Below are 17,206 nucleotides of genomic sequence, written 5' to 3'. Positions count from 1 at the left end.
TCATGTGTTGTGCTGTCGACAGTCGACCAACAGATGGCGCCATGCAGCGTGTTTCTGCTCTCTGTCAGTCGCTGGAAAACTGATGGAACAGATTTAATCCACCATCAACTCCATAAGCATTACATACATGACATCACATTACATACATGTGTCTTTCAACTTAACCAAGGTGTCGTCCGCGCTACGCTAACCAGGCTAACCAAGGCTACACGATGATATACTAAGGCTACACTACACTATGCTAGCCTCGACTACACCAGACTATGCTATGCTACGCTACGCTACCCGGGTGGCGTGGACCGGGTAGCCCTTGGCCTTGATGATGCCGCAGCTCTTGACGATGATGGCGTAGCGCAGGACCCAGCGGAGGCGCCACGCCACGCCGACGCCGCGTCACAGCGGTCGCGGTCGGGGTCGCCGTGGGACGCCGTTGCTAACGCCGCGCTCTCACGGAGCGCCTCCTGGAAGCCCGCCGACGTGATGAGCTCTGGAAGACGACAGAGAGACAGACAGGTTAGAGAAAGACAGGTTAGGGGGAGAGAGACAGGTCAAAGACAGACAGACAGCTCAGAGGGAGAGGGGGGAGGGAGAGAGAGAGAGACAGGTTAGAGGGGAGACAGACATGTCAAAGACAGACAGATAGACAGACGGGTCAGAGAGAGAGAGACAGCGCCTCCTGGAAGCCCGCCGCTGAGATAAGCTCTGGAAGGAGAGAGAGAGAGAGAGAGAGACATGTAACACTTACCTCGAGTTGTAGATAAGTATGCTATGTTAGGACCAGTGACTAGGCTCGTAGGGAGCAGTAGTAGTTAAAACAGTAATAATAGCAAAATAATAATCAGACACACCACAGACCATCAAGTAAGTTTTAAATGCCGGCTTGTTTATACACATTTGTAGAAAAAGTTAGAAGTAGAAAATTGGTACCATAAGACAGTTTACATTACACATACATACATTGAATACTGAAAACAATTGCATCTAAATGCAAATGGGTCAATAATAAACCTCTTCTTTAAGGAATATCAAGAAAAACAAAGTCTCTCAGTTCAAGAAAATATTTCTAAAGTGAAGTCTCGGTTAAAGTTTCTTTTAAAGTTCTATTTGGTTTCTAATTTCAATAGTTAACTATTTTAAGTTCAATGGCTATCTTACTTTTCCATAAGATTATTCTATCTAAGTATCATTAAGATCTTTTAAATCTTCATTAAATCAATATTTTCACTAGGCCTATTTAGAATCAAGTATCAAGTATTAATCTCCTATTTTAGCAATATAAACCAGTGAGCTACTATGTTTAGCGAGTTCAGAAACAAAATCAAAATCAGTTTGGCATTAGCATGAAACCAGTAGGATAACAATAATACCATCAAACATCAATTAAAACATTCACCATTCAACATTAACATCAAGGCTATGAACGTATAGTGAATAACTATCAAGTATCAAGTTAAATGCTAATCAATCTTTTCAGGCAACAATGCAATTCAATCATAGACCGTATGCAACGGTCAACGAATTCAACCTTGCTAGCAACCAGGCGAAACAGTCCAGCGAATGCCACGTGCGAACTTAGTTTTCATTGAGTCCACGCTTACCGCAAATTAAAGTCCAAACGAATCCTCTTGCAACGAAATAACGAAGGCTTTACACAGTCCTACCGCAAATCCGATGAAAGAGTCCTTGTTCTTCTCCAGAATGTAGATGAATCTTGTGGATGCAACGTGATGATGATCCGATGGTTCTTCTCAAGAATGTAGGAGGCTCGCCAGCGGGAGCGTGGCTCCGGATAAGACACGGTTTTACTCTCTTATATAATGTCTAAATAAACCACAGTCTACCTTTGCAGACAGAATACAACATAAAACACTTTCAAATCAAAGAAAATAAACGTTTTCACTCGGTTTTGCTGTTATTTTGCTCACTGGTTAGTTCCACTAGCTTTCGCTCAACTTGCTTCGTCTCTGACTAGCATTCTCAATGAAAAAGGAAGTTGCAACCAGCCATTCTGATTGGCTGACTAGTTTAAGTGACAAAACTTCCTGTAAAAATCAATATTGAAACGAATTATTTTTAATCCTATTTATTAGACTAAATCATGGACTTTTATTTCTAATGTCAGAATATTTATTCAGAAATATTTTTACTGTTATTTATTCAAGTATCTGTTTATGGCTATTTTAACCTAGGTTACAGACAGGTTAGAGGGAGAGACAGACATGGAAAGAGAGGGAGAGAGAGAGAGAGACAGGTTAGAGGGAGAGACAGACATGGAAAGAGAGGGAGGGAGAGAGAGAGACAGGTCAGAGAGAGACAGACAGCTCAGATGAAGAGGGAGGTTAGGTTAGAGGGGGGACAGACAGGTCAGAGAGAGACAGACAGGTCAGGGACAGAGAGAGAGAAAGAGAGACAGACAGACAGACACCCCCAGACAAATTGATCACAGACAGACAGATCACAGACAGACACCCACCTTTGGGGTCGTTGTGGGTCAGTAGCTGGACCCCCGCCTGCTTGGCATATGCCGTCAGATCGGGGGGCATCACACAACAGGACGCCAGGTTGACCTGGTTGCTGATGGGCTTCACCTTGGATACGGGAGAGAGAGAGACAGGTCAGAGAGACAGACAGGTCAGGGACAGAGAGACAGACAGGCCATCAGATCGGGGGGCATCACAGAACAGGACGCCAGGTTGACCTGGTTACTGGTGGGCTTCACCTTGGATACGGAAGAGAGAGAGACAGGTCAGGGAGAGACAGACAGGTCAGGGACAGAGAGACATACAGGCCATCAGATCGGGGGGCATCACACAACAGGACGCCAGGTTGACCTGATTACTGGTGGTCTTCACCTTGGATACGGGGGAGAGAGAGAGAGAGAGACAGGTCAGGGACAGACAGACAGGTCAGGGACAGAGAGAGAGAGACAGACAGACAGACACTGTTAACTGCTTGGTTGGGACAGAGAGAGAGAGACAGGACAGGGACAGAGAGAAAGAGAGAGAGAGAAAGAGAGACAGACAGTTGGCGTACGCACTCAGTTTGACCTGGTTACTGGTGGGGTTTCACCTTGGACATGGAGAGAGAGACAGACAGGTCAGGGAGAGACAGATACCCCCAGCACAGGACAGACAGACAGACAGTTCAGAGACAGAGACAGACACCCACCTGGGCCCAGTCGTACAACTCCTCCAGGAGGCCCTTGTCCAGGACAGACAGACAGGTCAGGGATAGAGCGAGAGAGAGAGAGAGACAGACAGATAGACACACACACCGTCCAGGACAAACAGACAGGCCAGAGAAAGACAGACAGACACCCACCTGGGCCCAGTTGTGCAGCTCCTCCAGGAGGCCCTTGTCCAGGTCCGACGTCCCGATGGCGACCACCTTCCCGGACGCCACCAGCGTTTCCAAGAAAACCCATGCCGGCTGCAGGTCCGAGAGGGTCTGGGGGGCGTGGTCGGCCCCCGAGGGGGGGGGGGGCGGGGGGGGGGCGCCAGGATGACCGAGTCGAGTTGGGAGAGGGCGAGAGTGAGACAGGCTGTTGGGGGGGAGGGAGACAGGTTAGGGAGAGAAAGACAGGTTAGAGGTCCGAGAGGGTCTGGGTGTGGGGGGGGGGGGGATGTTGTCCTCCTGGTCGACAGGGCGAGGGTGAGACAGGCTGTGGAGGGGAGAGACAAACAGGTAAAGAGAGAGACAGACAGGCAGGCAGCCAAACAGACAGACAGCCAAACAGGCAGACAGACAGACAGGCAGACAGCCAGCCAGCCAGCCAAACAAACAGACAGACAAGCAGACAGCCAAACAGGCAGACAGACAGACAAACAGGCAGGACTCACCCATGTCGACAGCCTGCCTGATGGACGACTGGTCCGACTCGCACAGGAACAGCTTGACTGCAACGACAACGTTAGCGTGGGTTAGCCTAGGTTAGCCTGTGTTAGCATGTGCTGGTGTCATTTGTTAGCCTGTGTTAACGTGGGTTAGCGTTGGTTAGCCTGGGTTAGCCTGTGTTAGCATGTGCTGGTGTCATTTGTTAGCCTGTGTTAACGTGTGGTCGCGTCGTGTGTAATCATGGGCTGGTATCGTTTGTTAGCCCTGGGTTAGCGTGTGTTATCGTGGTGCGTGTGAGCCGGTGTTAGCATGCACTAGCATTTATTAGCATGTGTTATCGTGGTGTGTGTTAGCGTGTGTGAGCCTGTCTTAGCCTGCGTTAACCTGTCTTACCCTGCATTAGCGTAGCGTTAGCCTGCGTTAGCTTGTCGTAGCGTACCAGACACCTTCAGCCCCTCCCTCTCCTCCGGTGTGATGGTGGCCTCGGCCGCCTGGGGGGTGGAGCAGTCCAGGACGTCAGACTCCTGGAGAGACAGACAGGTTAGAGACAGACAGGTTAGAGAAAGACAGGTGAGAGAGAGACAGGTAAACAGACAGACAGGTTAGAGAGAGAGAGACAGACAGGTCAGAGAGAGAGAGACAGACAAGCATGATGGTGGCCTCGGCCGCATGGGGGGTGGAGCAGTCCAGGACGTCAGACTCCTGGAGAGACAGACAGGTCAGAGAGAGAGACACAGGTAAACAGACAGACAGGTTAGAGAGAGAGAGACAAGTTAGAGACAGACAGACAGAGAGACAGACAGGCGTGATGGCCTCGGCCGCGTGGGGGGTGGAACAGTCTAGGACGTCAGACTCCTGGAGAGACAGACAGGTCTGAGAGACAGACAGGTTCAGGACAGACAGATTACAGAAAGACAGCCAGGCGTGCCTGGGAGGGGGGAGCAGTCCAGGTTAGAGACAGACCAGACTAGTCGAACTAGAGAGAGGGAGAGAAAGAGAGAGAGATTAGCTGACCTCAGCAGAACCTCCCTCCCTCCCTGTTCAACCCTCCCCCCCAAACCTGCCTCCCCCCCGTCTCCCTGCCTGTGTGTGTGTCTGTGTGAGTGTGTCTGTGTGTGTCTGTGTGAGTGTGTGTATGTCTGTGTGAGTGTGTGAGTGTGTGTGTGTGTGTCTGTGTGTATGTGAGTGTGTGTGTGTCTTCCTCTCTCTCTCCCTGTCTCAGGAGCACCCACCCACACACACACACACACACACACGTTGTCACTTGACTCACTAAACATTGACGCCTCTGGGCATGTGTGTGTATGTGTGAGTGTGTGTGTGAGTGTGTGTCTGTCTGTGTGAGTGTGCGTATGTGTGAGTGTGTGTGTGTGTCTCCCTCTCTCTCTCCCTGTCTCAGGGGCACACACACACACACACACACACACACACACACACACACACACGTTGTCACTTGACTCACTAAACATTGACGCCTCTGGGCATGTGTGTGTGTGTCTGTGTGTGTCTGTGTGAGTGAGTGTGTGTGTGAGTGTGTGTGTGTGTGTGTCTGTGTGTTGTGATGGCCCAGCCGGTGAGCAGTGCCCCACAGAGACACCTGGTGGCCACAAGGGGGAGGCAAAGGCAGCCATGGGGTGTCGTGCTGGATGGGAGGTACTATCCCAGTTCTATGTCCTGGAGACTCCGCCACCAATCAGATGACTCAGCTCACCGCTCACAGGTGCGCTGAGTCAGCTCGGCGATCCTGAGGCCTTTTAAACTCCCCAGGACAAGCTGAAGACAGACTGGCTGGAGGAACGAGTCGAGACCAGACACCCGCTAAGCCAGTCTCATAAGCCAAACGGGAGAGAAAGCCTGGAAGACGGAGAGGAACCCCCCAACCGACCGGAGGAAGAGGTCAGTGAAAGGGACCCGATATCCCACTAACTTTGGCCTGTCTCTCTCTCTCTCTCTCTGACGACAAGAAGAACCCGGCGGAGCGCCGTAGCGCCAACCGCCAACCCGGTGAAGATTTGAGTTGCCTTTCGCCTCTCCCTTTTCCCCGCACCTTAGAAATAAAACCCTACGTTGATTTCACCGCAACCCCTGTTTCCGCCTGTTTCTATTCTCATTGGTTGACCCACTGTTGCGCCTGTCGACCAGGCTCCCACAGTGTGAGTGTGTGAGTGAGTGTGTGTGTCTGTGTGAGTGTGTCTGTCTGTCTATCTGTGTGTGTGTGTGTGTGTGTGTGTGTGTGTGTGTCTCCCTCTCTCTCTCTCACACACACACGTTGTCACTTGACTCACTAAACATTGACGCCTCTGGGCGCGCGTGTGTGTGGGTGTGCGTGTGTGTGTGTGTGTGTGTGTGTGTGTGGAGCATCCAGAGAGAGACGAAGGAAAGGAGGGAGGGAAGGAAGGAAGGAAGGAAGGAAGGAAGAGAGGGATGAGTCTCACCTTCTCCTCCGCCGACAGTAAGGAAAGAAGAGAGGAAACAGGAAAGGAGGGAAGGGAATGAGGGAGAGAAGGAGGGAGGGAAGGAGAGAGAGAGACAGGAGGGAGGGAGGGAGGGAGGGAGGGGAGAAGGAGGGAGAGAGAGAGACAGGAGGGAGGGAGGGAGAGAGAGAGACAGGAGGGAGGGAAGGAGGGAGAGAGGGAGAGAGACAGGAGGGAGGGAGGGAGGGAGAGACAGGAGGGAAGGAAGGAAGGAAGACAGGAAAGGAGGGAGAGAAGGAGGGAGGGAAGGAGGGAGAGACAGGAGGGAGAGAAGGAGAGAGAGACAGGAGGGAGGGAGGGAGAGAAGGGGGGAGGGAAGGAGAGAGAGAGAGAGAGACAGTAGGGAGGGAGAGAAGGAAAGAAGGAGGGAGGGAGGGAGGGAGAGAGACAGGAGGGAGGGAAGGAGGGAGGGAGAGAGACAGGAGGGAGGGAGAGACAGGAGGGAAGGAAATAAGGAAGACAAGAAAGGAGGGAAGGAAGAGAGAGACAGGAAAGGAGGGAGGGAGGGAGGGAGAGAAGAGAGGGATGAGTCTCACCTTCTCCCCGGCCGACGGCGTCTCAGAGGACCAGTCACTCAGCGTGGCGCGGATACAGTCCTGGAGCTACGGCAACAACAGACAGATAGGTCAGATGGAGAGACAGACAGGTCAGAGACAAACAGACAGACAGACAGACAGGTCAGAGACTGACAGACAGACAGACAGAGGGACAGACAGGTCAGAGACAGACAGACAGACAGTGTGAGTGTGTGTGTGTGTATGTCTGTGTGAGTGTGTGTGTGTGTGTGTGTGTGTGTATGTCTGTGTGAGTGTGTGTGTGAGTGTGTATGTGTCTCCCTCTCTCTCTCCCTGTCTCAGGAGCACCCACACACACACACACACACACATTGTCACTTGACTCACTAAACATTGACGCCTCTGGGCGCGCGTGTGTGTGGGTGTGCGTGTGTGTGTGTGTGGAGCATCCAGAGAGAGACGAAGGAAGGAAGGAAGGAAGGAAGGAAGAGAGGGATGAGTCTCACCTTCTCCTCCGCCGACAGTAAGGAAAGAAGACAGGAAACAAGAAAGGAGGGAAGGGAAGGAGGGAGAGAAGGAGAGAGAGAGAGAGAGAGACAGGAGGGAGGGAGGGAGGGAGGGAGGGGAGAAGGAGGGGAGAAGGAGGGAGAGAGAGAGACAGGAGGGAGGGAAGGAGGGAGAGAGGGAGAGAGACAGGAGGGAGGGAGGGAGAGACAGGAGGGAAGGAAGGAAGGAAGACAGGAAAGGAGGGAAAGAAGAGAGAGACAGGAGGAAAGGAGGGAGGGAAGGAGGGAGAGAGAGAGAGACAGGAAAGGAGGGAGGGAGAGAAGAGAGGGATGAGTCTCACCTTCTCCCCGGCCGACGGCGTCTCGGAGGACCAGTCACTCAGCGTGGCGCGGATACAGTCCTGGAGCTACGTCAACAACAGACAGACAGGTCAGATGGAGAGACAGACAGGTCAGAGAGAAACAGACAGACAGACAGATAGACAGACAGATAAGACAGAGAGACAGACAGGTCAGAGACAGCGTGGAGCGGATATAATCCTGGAGCTGAACGGCAACAACAGGTCAGACAGACAGACAGAAAATGACAATAAAACGACATATTTAGTATTTATTTAATCACATTCATAATACACACACACACACAGTCAGTTCGTTAGAGCCAGTTAGCATTCGCCTTTAGCACCCCGTCAACACTGCACTCGGTAGGTAAATTCGTTAGCTTCGTTAGCCCCGTTAGCATTAGCCTCTAGCCTCCCGACCCCCCCCCCCGCCCTTCTTACCTCCTCACTCGGGGACGACGGACACTTCTTCTTCAGCCGGCTCCGGTTGACGAGGTTCCCGGTGTGGAGGTTGAGCGTCGTGGCCCGGGTCAGAAACGAGGTCCAGGTACCGGTACCAGAGGAGGAGCCGGAGGAGACGGTCCCAGAGCCGCCGGAGGAGACGGTCCCAGAGCCGCCGGAGTAGCCGCCGGAGGAGACGGTCCCAGAGCCGCCGGAGGAGACGGTCCCAGAGCCGCCGGAGGAGCCGGTCCCAGAGCCGCCGGAGGAGCCGGTCCCAGAGCCGCCGGAGGAGCCGGTAGAGGAGACGGTCCCACCGGGGGAGACGGTCCCAGAGGACCCGCTACGGGTACCAGAGGAGCCGCCGGTGTCGGTGGTTTCCATGGTGTCTGTCTCCCCTTCTCTCGCAAAGAAGAAGTAAATGTCGTAAAGATATAATAATAATAATAATAATAATAAAAAGATATCGTAAAATGAGGGAGGGGTGGGGTTGTCTAGCAACGAGGAACAGTTGGTGGGTTTGAGGGAATGTCGTAAAGGAAAAGAAAATGTCGGAAAGGGACGGGATATGGTGGGTTACCTAGCAACGAGGGGGTGGGGAGAGTGTGTGTGTGGTTTGAAGGACTGTCGTAAAAATAGTTATTCAAAACAAATACGAACGGTGGAGGGAAAGGGGGGGTTGCCTAGCAACGAGGGGGTGGGTTTGAAGGAATGTCGAGTAATGATGACACGACGCGTTTCCACACACACACACACACACACGGTCAGTTCGTTAGAGCCAGTTAGCATTAGCCTTTAGCACCCCGTCAACACTGCACTCGGTAGGTAAATTGGTTAGCTTCGTTAGTTAGCCCCGTTATCATTAGCCTCAGAGCCGGTAGAGGAGACGGTACCACCGGGGGAGACGGTCCCAGAGGACCCGCTACGAGTACCAGAGGAGCCGCCGGTGTCGGTGGTGGTGGTGGTTTCCATGGTGTCTGTCTCCCCTTCTCTCGTAAAGAAGAAGTAAATGTCGTAAAGATATAATAATAATAATAATAATAATAATAATAATAATAATAATAATAATAATAATAATAATAATAATAATAGTAAATGTCGTAAAATAAGGGAGGTTGGTGTGTTTGAGGGAATGTCGTAAAGGAAAAGAAAATGTCGGAAAGGGACGGGATATGGTGGGTTACCTAGCAACGAGGGGGTGGGGAGATTGTGTGGTTTGAAGGAGTTTCATAAAACATTTTTTTTCTAAAAAATGTCGTAAAATACGAACGGTGGAGGGAAAAGGGGGGGGGGTTGCCTAGCAACGAGGAGGTGGGTTTGAAGAGCCAAACTACATGGTTCTACTAGTCCTAGGGTTAGGGTCAGGGTTTAGGGTTAGGGTTAAAGTTAACTCATCCCCTAGGGTTAGGGTCAGGGTTTAGGGTTAGGGTCAGGGTTTAGGGTTAGGGTCAGGGTCAGGGTTAGAGTAAGGGTTAGGGTCAGGGTCAGAGTCAGGTTCAGGGTCAGAGTTAGGGTTAGGGTCAGAGTCAGGGTCAGGGTCAGGGTTAGAGTCAGGGTTAGGGTCAAGGTTAACTCGTCTCCTAGGCCTGTCTGCACATTTGGGTTGTCATGACGTTGCTAAGTGAAGTGTTAACACTGGAAAGAAAACGTCCCCTTTGGTTTCCACTGATGTTCTATTATACTAATGTTCTATTATACTAAGATTATATTACACTGTTCTATTACATAAATGTTCTATTACACTAATGTTCTATTACATAAATGTTCTATTACACTAATGTTCTATTACACTGTTCTATTACACTAATGTTTTATTATACTAATGTTCTATTACACTAATGTTCTATTACACTGATGTTCTATTACACTAATGTTCTATTACACTGTTCTATTACACTAATGTTCTATTACACTGATGTTCTATTACACTAATGTTCTATTACACTGATGTTCTATTACACTGTTCTATTACACTGATGTTCAATTACACTAATGTTCAATTACACTAATATTCTATTACACTAATGTTCTATTACACTGTTCTATTACACTAATGTTCTATTACACTGTTCTATTACACTAATGTTCTATTACACTAATGTTCTATTACACTAATGTTCTATTACACTGATGTTCTATTACACTAATGTTCTATTACACTGATGTTCTATTACACTGATGTTCTATTACACTGATGTTCTATTACACTAACGTTCCATTACATTGTTCTATTACACTGTTCTATTACACTGTTCTATTACACTAATGTTCTATTACACTGATGTTCTATTACACTGTTCTATTACACTGATGTTCTATTACACTGATGTTCTATTACACTAATGTTCTATTACACTGATGTTCTATTACACTGTTCTATTACACTAATGTTCTATTACACTGATGTTCTATTACACTGATGTTCTATTACACTGTTCTATTATAAAAGATCTGTTATGTTATAAAGAATATTTCAGGTTCAATTTCCGGGTTTTTAGGATTCAGTGCTTATTGCTAACTGGCTGGATTCTAATCTCTCTGTTGTTGTAATACTAGTAAATGACCACCAGGTGGTACCCCCATCTGAGGGCTAGAGGTCTGGGGGATAGGGTTCTGGGGGTCTGGGGGTCTGGAGGTCTGGGGGTCTGGGGTCAGAGGTACTGCAGGGGACAGGTGAAGTCTTCTCATGAGAGCCATGCCTCCCATGGCAGGGAGCGGTACTGCAGGGGACAGGTGAAGTCTTCTCATGAGAGCCATGCCTCCCATGGCAGGGAGCGGTACTGCAGGGGACAGGTGAAGTCTTCTCATGAGAGCCATGCCTCCCATGGCACGGAGCGGTACTGCAGGGGACAGGTGAAGTCTTCTAATGAGAGCCATGCCTCCCATGGCAGGGAGCGGTACTGCAGGGGACAGGTGAAGTCTTCTCATGAGAGCCATGCCTCCCATGGCCGGGAGCGGTACTGCAGGGGACAGGTGAAGTCTTCTCATGAGAGCCATGCCTCCCATGGCAGGGGGCGGTACTGCAGGGGACAGGTGAAGTCTTCTCATGAGAGCCATGCCTCCCACAGCCCACAGACAGAGAGGAGAAAAGCAGCCTGCACCTTGGCTGCCCCTCACAATGTCACATGATGCATAGATATTACTGTACTAGATGATTACTATATAAAAATGAAGGAATACATGGAAAGTGAAGTTCAGAACATGTACAGCGCCTTCTGAAGGTATTCAGACCCCTTCACTTTTTACACATTTTCTTGTGTTATAGAGTAAATTTGAAATGGATTCAATTTAAAGAATTTGCCATCAATCCACACACAATACCCCAGAATGACAAAGCGAAAACACGATTTTTGACATTTCAGTACATTTATTAAAAGTGAAATACAAAAATACCTCATGGACAGAAATATTCAGACTTTTTGCTTTGACAGTCTTAAAATTAGTTAAAATGCAAAAATGTCATCAACAAATCACTCAATAAGTTGAATTGAGTACATCTTAATGCAAGGATAATAATTCATGTCATTTCGGAATGAATATCTTTGTTTTTATAGGGTCTCTGATTTGCATAGGAATCAATTACACACTGTGTAGATTAGGATGTTCCGAAGACACTGTCCATGTTGTACTGACAGAGAAGGAGAGCTGTCTTCACATCCACTCCCTGCTATCTTACACACAGCAACGTAATCCAGCATCACAACTCAAACACCCAATCTAACCAACTCTTATATACATACAGACACTCTCTCCTGTGTTATTCTCACAGTTCATCATCAGTCTGATTTGATCATCTAATCATTCATCTGGATTGTTTCACTATCAGTTGCATTTCCTACTTCTGCTTTGTCAGTCTATTGCACTTTTTCACACATTTCACAATGAGCAAATAACCATCTGGTTCTCATCAACGGCTGTAGCCCTAAACACTACATACAGTGTGATCTCCCTGAGACTAGTTTCCACAGGGTCACTGAACAGCCATCGCTCCAAAGCCTAAACCCTGGGTAGAGGGGCTCAGTGAATGTGGAGTGGAATGTATGCAGGAGGGTCCGTGTGTCAGAGGAGACGCTGTAGAAGGACAGAGTGCCGGCCGGCCAGTCCAGATACATTCCTACTCTGTGGGAGCCAGAGGAGGGGACAGGTATGACAGTGCTATTATTATTGTGACTGGTGGAGTAACTGTTACCAAAGCAGCTCAGACTCCAGGACTTGTCATTGTTTCCCAACACACAGTCAACATCCCATCCTCTCCTGCTGATTCCTTTATATGTCACTCCTATATCAGCCTCTCCCCCACTCCACTCTACCTCCCAGTAACGGCGCCCAGTCAGACCCTCTCTACACAGCACTTGGTCCCAGTAGTCAAATCTCTCTGGGTGATCAGGATACAGCTGCTCCTCTCTCCCCCGTGTCACCTTTCTGTTCTCCTCAGACAGAGAGAGGCGTCTGTCTGCTGTGTTTGGGTCCAGTGTGAGCTCACAGGCATCTGATTGAGAGGGCAAAAATAATCATCAAATCAATATAAATGAATAACTTACAATACTCACAATGTGATCTTGTTATGGCAACATTATTTTTTTCACAAAATATTAATGATTAATTGAAAATGTTTTAAAAGGGATATAACTAATTCACATTTGCTAATATTTTAGATTTACATATGAATACAATACTGGTGCTCTGTTTGAACTCTGCTGTACCCTGGTTCTTGAGTAATATCACAGTCCTATTCTCTACAGCGGTGGTGACTTACATTTGATCAGCCCAGGTTTGAGCCTGCACTCTCCACCATGGTCCACACTATATCAACCACAGAAGAACACACAGAGGTTGAATGACACACTCACAATCATGTAGAAAATAGATTCGTCTCAATGATACGTCCAGCCACATATTCAGCCTTTACCTGAGTGTCTGTAGGTTACAGAGTGGATCTTTCTGTACAGCAGAGAGCAGCGCCAGTCCTGAGTCTCCTGGGTGATTGTAGCTGAGGTCCAGCTCTCTCAGGTGGGAGGGCTTAGACCTCAGAGCTGAAGCCAGAGAAACACAGCCTTCCTCTGGGACTCCACAGCCTGACAACCTGGGGAAATAGTGTCACTGTGATATCAATAATCTGATTATTGCTCTCTAATGTACATGTGGAGCTTTAAATCCTCTTCATTTGGCAGTTGAAAGGCCACATGTGAATGAGGAATACAAATAAATACATGCAGCCAAACGATCACTGTGGTGCAAGAATTCATGAGTGAGACTTATAGTTGCTCTCAACACACACACACACACACACACACACACACACACACACACGGACGCACGCACGCACGCACGCACACACATACACATACACATACATACACACATACATACATACATACATACACACATACACACATACACACACTGTAGTAATTGATTGGAAGATAATGTACATTGATAATGATCACTGAGGTGCATTATGAGAAGAATTCATGATTCAAGCCAATCACAGGCATGTTTGTAGTCTATGTATTTCTCAGTCTGTTATGTTTGATTGCTATTGGGTTGTGTAGCCCCATCAGCTGATCTCAGGCCAGATTGGTGAGGAATTGAGGAAAGAAAGGTTTTTGAGAGAGTGCCCCCCCAACCCCACCACACACAACCATGATATAGGAATTGATTGGAAGATAATGGACATTGTCTGTCTCAATCATTGAGCCTTGCAGTGCAACAAGAGTATCATTGATAATGTAACAGACACTTAGTAATGATGTGTCTGACAACAAGAATAGTCTCAGACCTCACCTCAGTGTCATTATGATAATAATTCATGATTGAGAGTTATAGTTGCTCTCATCACGGGAGCAATTAACCATGGATACATTTGTAGTCACTGGATTTCTCCGTCTGTTATAATGTATTTGCTAGCTATTGGGTTAGTGCAGTATTGTGTGAGCTGATCTCAGGCCAGGTGGGTCAGGATTTGATGAGGGCAAACATATTAACAGGGTGCAGACAGAGCAGCCCCCCCGCCACCACATGCACGCATGCACGCACGCACGCACGCACGCACGCACGCACGCACGCTATATAGTAATTGATTGGAAGATAATGTGCATTGTCTGTCTCAATCATTGAGCCTTTCTGTGCAACTATCATTGATTCCATCGAATTAAAATGTAACAGACACTTAGGAATGATGTGTCTGACAAAAAGAATAGTCTGAGACCTCACCTCAGTGTCTGTAGTTGACAGTGTGAACTCCCCAGTCCAGCAGAGAGCAGCTTCACCCCCCCGTCACCTAGATGATTATTACTGAGGTCCAGCTCTCTCAGGTGGCAGGAGTCTGAGCTGAGAGCTGAGGCCAACGCTTCACAGCATCTCTCTGTGAGGTGACATCCATTCAGCCTGAATGAGGAATACAAATAAATACATGCAGCCAAACGATCACTGTGGTGCATTATGATAAGAATTCAAGATTCAAGTCAATCGCAGGCAGGTTTGTAGTCAATGTATTTCTAAGTGTGGTATATTTGCTAGCTATTGGGTTAGTGCAGTATTGTGGAGCCCCATCAGATGATCTAAGGCCAGATTGTTCATGAATTGAGGAGAGTAGCGGTATTCAGAGAGTGCCCCCCATCCCCCCACACAGACACACTCTTGGAAATTCTGCCTTTAATGATAAATAGAGCTGAATATGATTTAATTATAGCTGTACAATAAATGATTGTTGCATTGTGTGCCTTATTCCCATGCTCCCTCCTTGAGAGTGTGAGGGGAGACAGATTTCTCATCTGTCATTTATGATATTCTTATAATCAATATCGCAAAACAACAATCTATTTTAATCAGTTTGACCATGTCATGATGATTATATTTTTTCAGTCATACACTGTTCATTGATTCCTTCATGATCAGTATTGGACTCGTTTATGATTCTATGTAGTAACGGTACGAATCAAGACAGCCAGTCAGGTTGACAGCGGTTATATCTGTCCCCTGGGTTATATCTGTTGGTGGGGATGTGCTGAGTCAGCTGCAAGGCCATCCTGACCTAAAGGTCGGCCTCTTGTTATTGAACTGTGAATGTGTTGCTGTCCCTCTGAAATGGTTTCTCAAAAACATATTATCTAAGAAAGGTAAGACAGTATCCTTCATCGATTTTTTTTAAATTATGAAGACCGCTCATCATGGTAAAATAAATGCACGCACGGGATGATGGTCTGGGAGCTGACAAATGAAAAACGTGGAATACAAATAAAGTGGTAGGACTAGTGTTGTCACAGTGAACAGTTTAGGAAATGATTGGAAGATCATGTAAATGTTCTGTCTCCATCATTGATATCTGCAGTGCAAGTATCATTGACAATGTAATACACTTAGGACTGATGTGTCTGACAACAAATAAATACATGAAGCCAAACGATCACTGTGGCACAAGAATTTATGAGTGAGAGTTATAGTTCCTCTCAACAGGGGAGCAATTAACCATGGATACATTTGTAGTCACTAGATTTCTACGTCTGGTATCATGTATTTGATAGCTATTGGGTTAGTGCAGTATTATGCAGTCTCATAAGCTGATCTAAGGCCAGGTGGATCAGGATTTGAGGAAGACAAACATATTCAGATATTGAAGACAGAGCAGCCCCCCTCCCACCACACACACACACACACACACACACACACACACACACACACACACACACACACACATTATATAGTAATTGATTGGAAGATAATATCCTTTGTCTGTCTCAATCATTGAGCCTTTCTGTGCAAGTATCATTGATTCCATAGAATGATAATGTAACAGACACTTAGGAATGATGTGTCTGGCAACAAGAATAGTCTGAGACCTCACCTCAGTGTCTGTAGTTGACAGTGTGGACTCCCCAGTCCAGCAGAGAGCACCTTCACCCCCCCGTCACCTAGATCATTATAACTGAGGTCCAGCTCTCTCAGGTGGCAGGAGTCTGAGCTGAGAGCTGAGGCCAACGCTTCACAGCATCTCTCTGTGAGGTGACATCCATTCAGCCTGAATGAGGAATAAATACATGTTGCCAAACGATCACTGTGGTGCATTATGATAAGAATTCATGATTCAAGCCAATCACAGGCATGTTTGTAGTCAATGTATTTCTCAGTCTGGTATATTTGATTGCTATTGGGTTGTGTAGCCCCATCAGCTGATCTCAGGCCAGATTGATGAGGAATTGAGGAAAGAAAGGTTATTGAGAGAGTGCCCACCCCACCACACTACACACACACACACACACACACTAAGACACAGACACAGACACAGACACAGACACACACACACACACACAGAACCATGATATAGGAATTGATTGGAAAATAATGGACATTGTCTGTCTCAATCATTGAGCCTTGCAGAGCAACAAGAGTATCATTGATAATGTAACAGACACTTAGTAATGACGTGTCTGACAACAAGAATAGTCTGAGATCTCACCTCAGTGTCTGTAGTTGACAGGGTGGACTCCCCAGTCCAGCAGAGAGCAGCTACATGCAGCCAAAAGATCACTGTGGTGCATTATGATAAGAATGCATAAGTGAGAGTTATAGTTGCTCTCAACAGGGGAGCAAACAACCATGGATGCATTTGTCGTGACTGGATTTCTACGTCTGGTATCATGTATTTGCTTGCTATTGGGTTAGTGCAGTATTGTGGAGTCCCATGAGCTGATCTAAGGCCAGGAGGGTCAGGATTTGAGGAGGGCAAACATATTCAGAGAGTGAAGACAGAGCAGCCCCCCCTCCCACCACACCTCGCTGTTGGGCCAGGTTTCCGTGAGAACCATCATGTTGCAGTCCGTCATCCATGTGTGTGTGTGTGTGTGTGTGTGTGTGGGGGGGGGGGGGATCCGCAGCCGCAGTTCATCCATCTTGTCTCATCCAGGGAAGGAACATCGGTGAGGAGAAAAGACGAGGTAGTGAGAGTCGATGTGGATGTTATCTTGAGCCGAGCTCTCAGCCCACCTCGGCTCCCTCGGCTGGGTTTTCCATCCCGGTCGGTGTAGCGGAGTCAGCTGGTCCCGCTGTTCTGCTCTAATCTCAGGGTATTGCGTCGATAAAAGATGTCTGGAATGCCGGAG

The 17,206-nt window shown here is 47.8% G+C and overlaps 1 protein-coding gene and 1 pseudogene across 2 annotated transcripts in view; both read right to left on the bottom strand.

Moving 5' to 3' along the window:
* The window catches only part of LOC310823733 (uncharacterized protein), a 566,003-nt gene that overhangs the window by 247,069 nt on the left and 301,728 nt on the right, over positions 1-17,206 (bottom strand). The window lies entirely within an intron of this gene.
* On the bottom strand, positions 653-4,020 carry LOC310823727 (glutamate--cysteine ligase regulatory subunit-like; annotated as a pseudogene). Its single transcript has 5 exons — positions 3,999-4,020; positions 3,840-3,896; positions 3,322-3,541; positions 2,474-2,588; positions 653-702 (listed from the first exon to the last, which is right to left on the bottom strand). The product of its transcript is annotated as a glutamate--cysteine ligase regulatory subunit-like (transcript).

The sequence above is a fragment of the Argentina silus genome (genome assembly GCF_951799395.1).
Source record: "Argentina silus genome assembly, chromosome: Y".
Taxonomy (NCBI): domain Eukaryota; kingdom Metazoa; phylum Chordata; class Actinopteri; order Argentiniformes; family Argentinidae; genus Argentina; species Argentina silus.
Note: the sequence above shows the minus strand (reverse complement) of the source record. Positions and strands in the feature narration are given on the sequence as shown.